The sequence below is a fragment of the Pseudorca crassidens genome, chromosome X, assembly GCF_039906515.1.
Source record: "Pseudorca crassidens isolate mPseCra1 chromosome X, mPseCra1.hap1, whole genome shotgun sequence".
NCBI lineage: Eukaryota > Metazoa > Chordata > Mammalia > Artiodactyla > Delphinidae > Pseudorca > Pseudorca crassidens.
In genome coordinates, this window is record NC_090317.1 from 44,437,090 (window position 1) to 44,449,343 (window position 12,254).

At 39.4% G+C, this 12,254-nt stretch overlaps 1 protein-coding gene across 13 annotated transcripts in view; it reads left to right on the forward strand.

The window, feature by feature from the left end:
- ZMAT1 (zinc finger matrin-type 1) overlaps positions 1-12,254 on the forward strand; it is a 156,239-nt gene that overhangs the window by 4,681 nt on the left and 139,304 nt on the right. For 4 of the 13 annotated variants that reach the window (XR_010939814.1, XR_010939815.1, XR_010939813.1 and 1 more), the window contains exon 3: positions 5,740-5,891. The exons of 5 other annotated variants lie outside the window; for them this stretch is intronic. The gene's annotated coding sequence lies outside the window, so the exon portion shown is untranslated. Of the gene's footprint in view, positions 1-903; positions 937-5,739; positions 5,892-12,254 lie in introns of all 13 variants that reach the window. 4 more of the 13 variants (XR_010939820.1, XR_010939818.1, XR_010939816.1 and 1 more) reach the window with 3 other exon arrangements.

Genomic DNA, 12,254 nt, shown 5'->3' on the forward strand with positions numbered 1-12,254 from the left:
TTCCACTTTTTTGTCTTATTGAATAATGAGGCTATACACTTTCTTGAATAGGCTTTTTTTTTTTCATTTCTTGGGTATGTACCTAAGAGTAGCATTTCTGAGTCAAAGGGTATGTGTATGTTCGGTTCAGTCAATACTTCCAATGAGTTTTTCAAAGTAGTTGTTCCAATCTATATTCCCGCACAGCAGGATATAAGAGTTCCATTTGCTCCACATCCTTGCCAACACTTGGTATTTTCCACCTTTTTCATTCTTGTTCTTCTACTGTGTGTGCGGTAGTAGCTCATGTGATAGTAGCTCATGTGACTTTAATTTTAATTTCTCTGAAATCTCTTTTTATCTAAAGAATGTCTACCCTCTTTTTTTTCTAACCTTCCAGTTGATTTGCTTAAGAAACTATAACTTTTGTCCTGTGGAGTTTGCTTTCTGGATTTTGATGATTGTATCCCTGTTGTGTTTTTTATGTATTTATTACGTTCTACTGGCCCCCTCCTATTTCCTTTAAATTGGTAAGTAGATCTAGAGGCTTGATCAGATTCAGGTTTTTGGCAAGAGTACCTCAGATGCGGTGGTGTTATACCTGGGGGCTCATCTTGTGTGGTTTTCTCTCCTTCCGTGTTGTTGAGATTGATCACTGGGTCTTAGGTGTTGTCAGCCTGATCCATCCATTTTCAGATTTTGCATCTGCTTTTCATCACACATTTTTTGCAGCCTCTGAAGATAATTGCCTAGATATGCTTTTAAAGGTTGCAGAAAGGTGATGTTTTAATTCTATACTTTCTTCTGCATTTATTAGCTGGAATTCTTCTATAAAGTAACTATGAGGTTACACTGAGGTGTGATACACACAGGAAGGTAGGAGGAACGTATGTGTAATTCTTTTGCATTATTTCCACTTTTCAGAATGATGAGTTCTTTCTCTGGGATCCACCAAAGGTGAGCAGTGAGTTTGTTTGTTTGTTTGTTTTAAGTGCCGTAGTGAGCTCACAGATGCTTACATATTTGATGTGGTTTAACCCATTGTAGTCATTAATCTTTCTGATGTTCAAATTGTTCTCTTTGTCTGGGGGGGTGCCCTTCATGTTGGCTTGAGTCCTTTTGATATGCTTTCTGGTATGAGAGTTTGGTCTAGACTCACCTGGTACAGTCCCTGCCCAGACCTAAAAGGAAGCCTGATTCCTTTTAGTGGGACATGTTTTCAGACGACTCTACCTGGGGACTAGAATTGAGCATTGCTTCTGGGTTGGTCATTGTTTCTTGAACTTTTCAATGCATAAAGCAAGAGAAAACACATCATTGCCTTGCATCATGGGCTGCTCCTCCATCTGCTTGTAGGTAATTTTGTCCGTTTTTGTTTTAACTTTCCATATTTTAAATATGCAAGCAAATGAAATATGTATATTAGTTTCCTTCCCCATCCAGATTTAAAAGGTGGCACATTCTTCACCAGCACTGTCCAATAGAAATTTCTGCAGAAGTGAAAATGTCCTTTATCTGCACTAACACTATAGCCACTAGCAACAAGTGGTGGCTGAGCACCTAAAATGTGGCCAGTACAATGACTGAATTCTTAGTTTCATTTATTTTTTTAAAATTAAATTTATATAGCTGTTTGTGGCTAGTGGCTACCATATTAGACAGCAGCAGCTCTATACATTTTTTTCTGCACCTTGCTTTCTTCATGTAACATTATATCCTGGTGATCACTCCTTAGCAGTCTAGAGAGGGAATCCTCATTGCTTTTTATGGCTGCAGAGTACTCTCTGATATAGATGTACTTTAGATTACTCAACCAGCCCCCTGTTGGTGGACATTTGTCTGGTTGATAATCTTCTGTTGTTAAGGACTGTTCTGCGAGGAATGGCCTTGTGCTTATTATGACTTTTTGTATTTTTGCATTGTTTTGGGGGGATAAATTCTCTAAAGAGAGATTACTGGTTCCAAGACTGAATACCTATGTAATTTTACTAGATAGTATCAAATCCCCTCTATAGGGCAGTATTATTTTACATTACCACCAGCAATATATGAGAATGTCTATTTCTTCACAGACTAATTGGTAAGAAGAGGTATATCATTATAGTTATTTTTCTTTGCATTGCTTATCATGAGTTAGGTTGAGCATTTTTCTTGTGTTTAAAGACTTTTTTTTTTACTCTTGCATCTACATTTTTTGGTGAAATACCTGCCCCTTTTTTTGTCTTATGTTGTTTTTTGCATCCACTTTTTCATAAGACTTCTACATATTAGGGATATAACTGTTACCTAAATTGTAAGTATTTTTCCCAATTTTTAATTTTTTGTTTTACTTTACTTATGTTTTTCTTTAACCATTCAATTTTTAATGAAAAAACAAATTATACATATCACTCTTTCCCCTTATTACTTCTGGAATGTATGTCATAGTTAAACAAGTTTTCTCCACTACCAGGTCATAGGAGAATTTCTCTGACAGTGTAGTTTAATAGGCAGGAGATAGAGAAGAGAATTTGGATCATATTGGGGTGTTGGGTATAAGAGGAATGCTGAGGGGAGGTGTCCATCATGTGAGAAGTCTACAAAAACTGTTCCACTAAATCAGGAGAATTAGATGCTTAGACCAGCGTCCCAGTCCAGTGCTTGTATTTGAGAGCTTGGTCTCTACTCTTTTCTGTCTCCTGTGGAACTTGGGCCAGGCCTGCTTACTGGTAGAGATCTTACTTGAAGCAGAAACTCCATGTCACCTCACATGAACCTCTCAGATGACTAAATGGAAGGGACCATCCCCTAGGGATAAGACAGACACAAAACCAGTTCTGAAATCTACCACCAGACCTAGACAAGGAGTAAAGAGAAAGTAAAACCCATGAGGAGAATCAACACTGAAATCACATAAGGGTCACTGCATCCTTTACTCTGTATCTGAGAGTGAGATCCTGTCAGAAGGTAGTAGCCCCTTAGTAGTATGCAAAAGAACAGACATGAGGATTATAAAATGCCTCAGTTTCCCAAGGTGGCAAACTTTCCCCACTCAACGGCATCATTTCCTGTTTAGATGTTGGTTTTCCAGGACTCGGAGTGAAGCTTGAACTACACTTGCTTGGAATGGAGTCTGTTTTGGGTAGGCACTAACATCCATTTTGCTCCCTGTGAGCATTTCCAGTTATGCAGGTCTAGAGATCAAGAGAGGGAAGGCGTGGGATGCAAATGTGGAATTGGACTGACAGTGCCTAGTACACAGTAGACTATACACATTAATAAATAAAAGAGATGTAAATGCAGTTGTAGATATAGGAAACAAAACTAAGTATACATCCTCTCAGTCTTTTAAATACATATGAATTTTACAAAGAGGGTTGGAACTACGCTGTACTTTTTTTTTTTTAATTTTGGCTGCGCTGGGTCTTCATTGTGGTGCATGGGCTCTTTGTTGCAGGCTTCTCTCTAGCAGCAGCGCGTGGGTTTAGTTGCTCTGTGGCATGTGGGATCTTAGTTCCCCCGACCAGGGATTGAACCCGCGTCCCTCGCATTGGAAGGCAGATTCTTAACCACTGGACTACCAGGAAAGTTCCTGTACTTATTTAGTTATCTACTTTTCAGAAACTATTTTGTTTCTATTTCTAAAAATTATGCCTTTTTGGGGGAAAAAATAATCCATAGAAAATGGAGAAAGATGCCACCTGGCGATATGCATCAGAATCACCAGCCCCCTAAGGGGCTTGGCAAAGGGTTAGGTAATGGAAGGGGGATTGGGGGGGGTGAATGAATTCCATCGTATAGGCCAAAGCTTTCTGGAACTTTCCACATACTGGTGGTGATCCCTCTATATTTGTGCCCATCCTGGGATTTTCAAGCCCTAAAGCTAGAAGTCCCATCCCATGTGAGCTAAATGGAAAGCTGCATGAGTTGGTATATGAGTAATTGGTATGAAGTTTGAGACATAGAAATACACACATACAGAGAAACAGTGTCAAATAAATCATTATGATCTGCTTCTTTTACTCATAAAACAGTATGCTATGAACATGTTTCCAAAGCAATGAATACATGAGCATGATATTTATAACCAGATCATAATTATTATAAGTTTTTAACATTTTATACAATAAATGCTCCATATTTAAAACACTACAGAAATGCAAATTTATAAAACGAAAATATCCTCTCTCTCCCATCAACCCACACACATTGAATTATTATCAAAGAAATCTTTTTAATGTGTTATTTTCACACAACAGTATATGAACATGTTTCTAAATCAATAAATGGATCTTTGCATTGTCGTTTTGTGGCTTGCCTTGAAGGTTTTCCTATTTTACAAAACGTTATCTCAATAACTTTTTCAAATTACCAGTTAATACTTTTTGTTTTTGAACAAGCTTTAAACAATATTGAAATGTATATTAAGAAACTGAAATCATTCTATCTCTCCCTCTGCCTCCATCTTCTGCTCATCATAATACAGGTATCTTTTAATATATTGGTGCCTACTCTCCAGATTTTTCTCTGTATGTAATGCACTAACTTATATTTAATGACACACACATACACACATTGATGTGTATTCTTTTGCAGAAATAGGATCATATTCTGCATACTTTATGACTTCCTTATTTCATTTAATAAAATTCATTTTCATTTCATTTGTTTATTTGACATGGAATGTTTCCAAGTATTTATTGGGAATTTATTGCTTTTTATGCACATTATCACTTGATATCATTGACCTATCTTTATTGTTTTAGTATTTTGCACGTCAAGGTTATAAACCTTATGTCTGAATATAAGTGGTAAATAATTTTCCCAACTTTTCACACACATTTTGATTTTTAATTTTTGTTATTCACATGGTAGTTTATATTTTATAGTGATTTTCATTATTTAAAGAGTGCTTCACTCCATTGTTTGAAAAAGTATAACTGAATAGTAATGCTTTGAGGTAATCCGAATGTTAGCTCACAGGACGGGGGGGAAAAAACTTAGTCTTTTTGTCATTTTGGGTTTTGAGTCCTGGAGCAGTAATTTATACGGTTGTTTCCCTAGGTCAAGTTGCTTAACTTTTTACTTCTGTTCCCTTATCTGAGTAATAGGGATAATTATTTGTCTTAAATAGAGTTAGCATTAAATGAGATAAAATGTAAAACCCCTTTCATATAGTAGTTGTGTACATGTTAATATCCTACCATTCAGGTTCTCTTTCCAAAGGGCAACAGCTTGTGCTGCTTTCTGGGTCCAGTTCAGCACCTCAAGAATCAGCTAGTCATTGTGGCCCCCACACCCAGTCCTCTTGGCCCACAGAGTAGGATTTCATCCCTACCATCATCTTCATGTCCAATGGGGAGCATGACACAGCCCAGATTCTACATCAGGCGAGGTTTCCACTATAAGTCTTTTAAGCCCTGGAATTCTGTCATCTAAAACAGGAGGCTGCTGCTTGATCTGTGTAGTGGGCAAAGTGTAGACATTTGACCCTGGAAAATTTACATACCTCTGAATCTGAGGTTGGCCATCTGTAAAATGGGACTAAGGGTGCATATTTCCAGACTTGTAAGAAGAAAAGGAAAAAAAACCTCAAAGAATGTCTGGCATGTAGCGGGATTTTGAGACATATTACTCCTGGCCCATCCTGCCTCCTCTGTCCCATAAGATAGAAGATTTGAACCAGCATCTGGAATTGTATCAGCAAGAAGTGAACTTTGGTCCCATCTCATCATTTCTTTTTTTTCCACATGCTTTCCTGTCTCCTTATTTTCCTTCTAGTTTGATATGAGTGAAGCAATTTCTTATTGAGCCCCAGGAAGAAGAAATAGTGCAGAAGAGAAGGAATAATAATGGGTCAGCTAGACAGAAGATGAGAATCATCAAACATGTGTCCCAGTAGCCAGACCTATCAACAGAGCACAGGACCTTGGGTGAGTCTCTTCCCTCGTGCTAGCCTCGGGCCTAATATAGAAGGGCACTAAATATAGAAACAGTGGTTAGGGGCATGGGCTTTGGAGTCAGATGGACTGGGATTTGACATTGGGACTCATTACTTGCTGGTTGCATGATCTTCAGCAAGCAGTTTATCTATTATGTGCTCTATGATCATTGGTATCTTTTATTATTGCTTATTATTATTATTATTGCTTATTATTGTTGTTATTATTATTATTATTCCTACCACCCATCCAAAGGGTGAATGATAGGAGTGAAGATTATACTGCCTGGCATTACAGTGTTCCACCGAACTATGATTTTATAACTGTTGGATAGAGTGATTGACACACAGATAAAAGGAGGTCTATAGACAGCTCATGAGCAGACCCAGACATGTAACATTATTTAATATGTTACAGGTATGGCATTTCCAATCATATATCTTGTTCAAGAGTTGGGGCTGGGTTAACTGGTAAAGGCTTCATTACAAATCATAGTTACATCTCATCTTATACCTTGTCATTTAATCAGAAAACTTTCTCTACACGCTAGTACTCAAGGCAAGAATTAAGATAAAAGCAAAACCAAAATAACAACAAGAAAAAAGGATACTGAATTGTATATAGAGTAAGATAATAGTTATAGGAAATGTGTATGTAATACATGTATATTACATTTACATATTTACATGCAGAGGAAAATAATGGAACGAAATAGCATAGTGTAAATTTCAATGATGATGGGATTGCTGGGTATTGATATTTTTTAACACCGCATTTTACTCAAAATATTAAACATTTGCTAAATGGAGTATGTATTACATTTATGATATTAAAAAAACCTGAATCCCCTAAAAGTGCTACTACTTATGAAGGATTTCAGATGAAGAGCATAGAGCTATAAAATCAATCCAGCTTAAGAGAAAACTTTACTCCTCCCTGATTGTATCCCCTTCCTCTCCCCTAGAGATAATTACTCTCCAGAAAGGGATGATTATTCCCATGCATCACTATATCCTTTTATTCCATATGAGAACTTTCCTAAACAAATTATAATATTTTTCTGCATGTTGGCACTATACACACACACACAGAGTAAGTGTTCTTATCCTCTAGCTTGCTGATTTATTTAATATATAACGTGTGCACACACACACTCACATATACACACATATGTATATGTGTATATATATATTTATATGTGTGTATATGTGTTTATATGTCTATCTCCTGGTCCTTACACTCAAAGGAGTGACATGAGGAGTTCAAGGGTAAAATTTCATCAAGATCCCAGCACAGTATTTGGCACATCGTCCACAACACCAATGTTTGCTTCCTTCCTATCCTAATTTCCAATCTTTAACAGGGTTGTTGTTTATTAACCTCAATAACATTACTATATTTGAGTGAGCATTTGGGGATGTAAGAAAAGGAAGGGAACCACACACCTAACTATATTACGTAGGAATTTCAGTGCCATCTCTGTGGTATGCAGTGTAATGGAGTTGGGCTGGGGAAAAATCCTCATTCTTTCCAGTGAATAATAGTGCTTTTCCCATCCTCTGTTGGTGACCTGAGGGTTCGGGACCTACTTGGAGTTCTAGGAAGAGGTGACTGGGGGTTGGCAGGGAGGGACACTGGAACAAGAATCAGGATCTCTTTCTGGGTCCCAGAGCCTGAGCCACCCAGGGTGAGTTCCTTTCCCTGCTGTGTGTTATGAAGCATGTGTCACTATTCATACCTTTACTGACTCAGGGGCTACAGAGGTCATGTTTATGATTTCACACATTCTTGTTCCTTGTGGTGTTATGGTCACCTCTGTAGAACTCTCTTAATTTATAAAGAGGAGGAAGTTTTCAGAGACTCCTCAAAGAGGAGCTGGGCCTGGGACAGTGGGCTGGACTTGTGGGGGCTGTATGGGAGAAAGTAGGGGGGAAGTCCACCCTGACTGGAGTGAAGAGTGGGGGCTCCCGGGTGAGCAGACAGAGCTCGGAGGTAACTGATGGGACACTCCAGGGGTCTGAGGCTGTCCGGGTGTAGGACTGATTGGGGAAGGAACACATTCGCTTCCATGGGACACTACATAGCCCCTTTACACTGAAATGGGACAACGATGGTAAGGAGGAAAGTGCCCTGCTGGTGTGTCGCTGGTCCATGGGGGCAGAGAAGAACTGGGAGCACAGACAGTAGGGAAGCTGAGTTGATGCTCAGTTCCCTAAACCTCCATTAAAGTAGGAAGCAGACATCAAGGGGAAGGATTCACGACTAATGGATCCCCCACACTATCTGGAAACCATACACCCTCTTTAGTTTCTCTCTGATCCCAGGTCCCATGGACTCCATCTGCCAGCGAGGTTCTACCTGCCTCCTGGAGTCACATTCTTAACCAGAACACTCGGTCCACCTGTTGTCTCTCCCCACACCCTCCTTTGTTTCATCTCTGCGTCATCCCTGAGGTCACTCAGGCTTTTCTCCTCCTTTGTTGCTTTTCTCCTTTCATCCTCTCAGTGAGGTGCATCACAACACAGCACTGCTCTGACAAGTTTAGGCTTTTTTAAAAAAACATATTTTTCTTGTGCACTTATCATTTTTGCAGAGTTAAGATCTGACCCTTGCCCCAAACAGATCTTTTTTGACAAAACCCCTCCTCCCTTCTGCTTGGGTAACTCTGTGCTGTTGTAGATGCATGGGCTCAGTATACTTAACTTAAATGTGTTATTATCCATACTTCCTGACCTTTTTCAACTCTGTTCAGTAGAGTCTTTGCACAGGATTTCTCCTGGGATATAATGGTTTGTTTCTGGATTTCACCTATGTCATCTGCACACGTTCTTTCATAGACAGTTGGCCCTATCACTGGATCTTTTTTGAAGGGCTTCAGTAGTTTACCATGTGGGCCCACAATGCCTCTTTCCTTGTCTCTAAATTCATCTCTCTGCCAACTTACTGAAGGTAGGGATTAATGAAGATGCAGGGTACAATTCTTGGGCTGCCCTGAGTCCCTTGACGTTGGAATAGAAGCATTTAATAACCAGGGAGTGGATATTACAGAATGCAGTTGGTGGTGTTAGAACAGATTTGAAACATCTGAAAAACACTGCATTCTGATAGAGATATTTTCTAAGGGCAGAGGAAAGAGAATGATACCAAAGTAAGTGAGTGTTCATGGAGATGATGTAGAGATTTTAATTATCAAATAGGTAGCTCAAACAGTGGTGAGTATCTGCATGCCCAACTCTCCATTGTGTGATCAGTAAAGTTCCATTATTATCCACATTTTGTAGTAGAATAGTCTTCAGTATTTTCTGTACATTCATTGAGAACCACGTAACATAGTGTAATACTTTTTGATTCAACCATTCAACAGAATTTTAGAAATTTCAAGAGGAAAAGGAAAAGCTACTATGTTTATATTTTTGCTCTTTCCAATTTTCTTTCTTCCTAACTGACATTCTAAGAGCACCTCTATTATCAATTCCTTTCTGTCTTAAGAACTTCCTTTAGTGATTCTTTTACTTTACATTCTGCTGGTGATAAATTCTCTTCATTTTCCTTCATCCGACAATGTCTTTGCATACCCCACCTTTCCCGAAGGATAACATAACCACCAGATATAGAATTTTAGGTTAACAGTTTTCTTTCAGCACTTGAAAAAGGTTGTGCCACTTCCTTCTATACTCCATGGTTTCTGATGAGAAAAATGCTGTTATTTGAATTGTTTTTTTCCTATAGATAACACATCATTTCTCTCTCCCTGCTTTCAAATTTTTTTCCGATTTTTTTTGGGAGTTTGTCTTTAATATTTTCCTAAGTTTGATCATGATGTGTGTTTCATGGATTTCTTTGGAACAATTCTTCTTGGGGTTTGCTCAGCTTCTTGAACCTCTAGGTTTATGTCTTTTGCTCAACTTGAAATTTGTTAGCCATAATTTCTTCAAACACTTTTTCTCCTCTCCTTCCAAGAAAAAATGACATGAATATCACATCTTTTGTTTATGGTCCCATAGGTAGGTCCCCGAGGCATTGTTCTATATTTTTTTAGTCCATTTTTCTCGGTCGTTAAAGTTGGGTTGTTGCTGTTGTTCTGCCTTCACGTTAACTTTCCTCTTTCCTCTCCATTCTTCAGTTACATCCATCCATTGAATTTCTGTTTCAGTATGTTTCAGTTCTAAAATTTCCATGCTTTGTGACCACCTAGAGGGGTGGGATAGGGAGGGTGGGAGGGAGGGAGATGCAAGAGGGAAGAGATATGGGGATATATGTATATGTATATGTATAACTGATTCACTTTGTTATAAAGCAGAAACTAACACACCATTGTAGAACAATTATACTCCAATAAAGATGGTAAAAAATAAATTAATTAATTAAATAAAATAAAATTTCCATTTGGTTCTTCTGTGTATCTTCCATTTCTTTGCTGAGACTCTACTTTTTTCATTTATTTCAAGCATGTTTGTATTTTCTCATTGCAATATTTTTTGAAACATTTTTATGATGACTACTTTAAAATTTACGTTAGAAAATTCCAATATCTATTATTATCTTGGTGGTGTTGTTTGTCGTGGTGGTGGTGTTTGTTGATTATATTTTTTCACTCAATTAAGATTTTTTGGATAGAAGAGTTTTGATTATATCCAGGACATTTTGGGTATTATGTTATGAGACTGTGTCTTATTTAAGTCATCTGTTTTAGCAAGGCTTCAGTGACACCATGCCAGTGGGGGAAAGGGATCACAGTCTCATAGCAACCAGGTGAGGATGAAAGTCTAGGTTCACCACTCAGTCTTCTCTGACTCAGGAGTTGGAGGGTAGAGAGGGAGAGGAAGTGGTGCCTGCCTCATTAGTGCTTGGTAGAGGTGGAATTTCAGGCTCCCCACCAGGCCTCCACCTACACTACCCTGGCTGGGAGAGGGAGCACACCTCCTTACTGTTCCCTATGTGGCCTCCACTGACACCATCCCAGGGGGAGGGGGTGTTCATTACTGCCAGGTGGGGATAAAAGTCCAGGTTCCCCACTCAGGCTCTACTAACATGGGGGATGGGCCAGGCATGGGGATGGAAGGGAAGTGGAGCCCTGTTACTACTGCTTGGTGGAAGAAGGATTTCACTCCCCACCAGGTCTCCACCGACACCACCCAGGTAGGAGTGGGAAGGCACTTCTTGCCTGCCTTCCTTGTGGCATGCCCTGACACTGTGGAAGGGAGGAGGGCTCCTCATCACTGGATGGTCGTGAAAGTTCCACTGTTTCACTTGGCTTCGGGTGGCACCAGCCCAGAGAGGGGAAGGGTGCCTTCCCTTCTATGAGAGAGGAGGGAAGCGGAGCCTAATTTTCACTGGATGTGGGTGGAAGTCAGACTCCTTGCATGGTCTCCACTGACACCATGGGTGGGGTGTGAGCTCATTTCCACCAGGTGGGGATGAAAGCCCTTTTTCCCCATGAGGTCTTCTCTGATACCACCCCAAAGAGTGGGGAGGGGTATTTGTTTATAATCAAGTGAGCATGGAATCCACATTTCCCACTCAGTCTTTGCTGCCATGGTGAGGGTGCAGCTGTGTTTCACTCTGTGATGTTAGGGCAGTTGTTGTCTAAAAGCTTTGTTTCTTGCTACGTTCCCCCTTTTTCTGGTCCTGTGTCTAAATACAGCAGGCTTTTCTTAGAGCTCTTTTTGTCTTTTCCTTTTGGCGTTTTAGGGTCTCCTGCTTCTCCAGCACCCCATCTGGTGTGTATGAGGTAAAAATAAAGCCAAGGGAATTCACTGCCTTATTACTTGGATCTCAAAGTCCCCAGCCAGTCTGCCTTTTTTCTTTCCACTTTTCAGAGGCGTCTTATATTTGTTTTACCTGTAATATCCAGGATTTTTAGCGTACCTAGCCAAAGTAATAGGGAGAAGTATGTCTATTAAATCTTGTCCCCCAAACAAAAGTCCTTTCCTTTTATTTTTTAATATAAGTAAAAGTGTATATACAGTTGACCCTTGAACAATACAGATTTGTCCACTTATACATGGATTTTTTTTTCAGTAGTAAATACTGCAATACTATTTGATCCAAAGTTGGTTGAACCACAGATACGGAACCACAGATACAGAGGACCCATGGATATGGAGGAACTGAGTATATGGAGGGCCAACTATGCGTTATGTGCAGGTTTTCAACTGTGTGGAGGGTCAGTGCCCCTAGTCCCTGTGTTGTTCAAAGGTCAACTGTATTTGAATTCCCCCAATTCTTAGATTAAAAAAATACCATGCTATATACCTTTGTGTACATGGACTTTTTCTCTTAGCAGTATATCCTGGAGGTCCCACCGTAGCTTTATGTGGAGCTATTCATAATTCTTCTTTGAGCTTACTTAGT